Below are 2,199 nucleotides of genomic sequence, written 5' to 3' on the forward strand. Positions count from 1 at the left end.
AGTGTCTGGAGGAATGCCCAGATTTTCCCTTAAATATCCCAGGCTAATCTGAGAATGTGAAGGCAGTTTTTGGAGGTGTTAACTCGCTGCCTTCTCAGACCACCGGTGCTCTGATAATAAACGCTTATTCTAGGACCCAACTCCTGTGTCAGTCTATTGGCTGAGCGGTGCAGGCAGCATAGGCCCTGGACTTGTTTGGCCTCTGGTTTCAGTGTCAAAAGGGTTCTGAAGTCACAAAAAGGAGTTTCCAAAAAAACATTATCACTATTGAATGGGGTGCCCAGGGAGGGGTATAAATGGGATGGCAACTATATCTGCAATGTTTTATTTCTTAATAAAAGGTTTAAAGTAAATTGTAATGGTTAATTTTATGTGTCCGTTTGGCTGGGCCACTGCCCCCAGATATTTGGTCAAATGGTATTTTGGACGTTTCTGTGAAGGTGTTTTATGGATGTTAATGTTTAAATCAGTGACTTGAGTAAAGCAGATTACCCTCCATTATGTGGGTGGGTCTCATGCAATCAGTTGGAAGCCTTAAAAGAATAAAGACTGACCTCTCCCAAGCAAGAAGGAATTCTGCCAGCAGACTGCCGTTGGATTTCAACTCTTCTGTGAGTCTCCAGCCTGCCAGCCTACCTTATTAGATTTTTTACTGGCCAAGCCAGCACAATCACATGAGCCAATTCCTTAAACTAAGTTTTATGTACATATACACATCCTGTTGGTTCTGTTTCTCTGGAGAACCCTAATACACAAATATCAGAAAAATGTTAATATTTATTGACTCTGGGATTATAGATTCGTGGATGTTCATTATATTACTTTCTGTACTTTTGAAATTATGCATCTGTTTTTAAATTGCTACTCTAAAAGTGATTGGGGAAAAACTTGAGAAACTTTTTTTTTCAGATGGTAGCAGCTAACCATTAAGCTTCATATTATTCAACTCTCCAAGAATAAGCAGATGGAAAACAGGATGCCACAAGATGATTTAAATGAATTCTTCACCAGATCAGCTGAATTATATTGGCCCATTCTTGCTGCTGCTACATCTGCATCAGCCTTGGATGGGATATGGAAAAAATGAAGAGGGAGAAGAAAGAAGTAGCATTCCATTGGAAATGGATTAACTATAAAGACAGTAATATGCTCTCTACAGGAGAATAAATCCGGAGAGAATACTGCAAGCCAGAGAATTGGCCTCATGGCCCAGAGAAGGAAAAGTGTTGGACCTGGGGAGGCCAGATGCCGGGATATGGTGTCCAATCCCCTACTGACTGGTGTGGCCGGTCAAGCCCTTGGCTCCTCTGCACCCCAGTCTCAGATGTCATCTAAAACATGATGAGCCCAATTGACATAACTAAGAGCACCTTTTGCCCTAACATTCTACAATTCCACAAAGGCTAGCATGTATTATCATTTTTCTAATCCAATAAGTTGGAAAAACATTTGTTGGTAGAACATTTGCCCTACCCCAATTCCTTGACTGGTGTGTGCGTGGGGTGGGGGCACTCACTTAGCTTCCATGCCTTTTTAAAAAGCAAAAAACCAAATATATGGTGACGGAAGGAGAACGGACGTTGGGGTGGTGAGCACACAATGTGAGATATAGAGGATGTATTACAGAATTGTACACCTGAAACTTATGTAACTTTACTAACCATTGTCACCTCAATAAACTTCAATGAAAAAAAAGCTAAAACCCGTAGCATTTGTTTTAACCCATTCTTGTTTTGTAATTCTGAGTCAGCCCTTTGAATTTCAGACTTACAAATGACAAGACTTGCATCTCTTGGTTGCTGTGACAGCTCCCTCTTAGACCCACCTTTCCTCCCCATTACCTTTCAATATAGCATAATATGCAAAGGTTTACAGCTTTAAAATATGTGCCTCTCCTTCCCCAAAACCACTAGGCTGGAGGTCCGGAGACGCTGGGAGGCTACTAACTAGCTGTGGCACCATGGACAAGTGAATTTGCCTCTCAGCGTTTTTGTGTTTACTCCTCTGTAAAACAAGCATTGAATGGTTGGACAGATCCCTTCTAGCTATAGAGTTCAGTGACTGACATGCATTGAGTAGCTAGGCCTGGTTGAAAGAGAGGGACATTGGCAGAGACCCTATTCAGTTTACATTTGAATTCAGCCAGTCACCCTTCTTTTCTGTCTATAGAGCTTTAATGAAAACAAGACCCTGGCTGGA

Source organism: Rhinolophus sinicus, linkage group LG01 (assembly GCF_036562045.2).
Source record: "Rhinolophus sinicus isolate RSC01 linkage group LG01, ASM3656204v1, whole genome shotgun sequence".
NCBI classification, from domain to species: domain Eukaryota; kingdom Metazoa; phylum Chordata; class Mammalia; order Chiroptera; family Rhinolophidae; genus Rhinolophus; species Rhinolophus sinicus.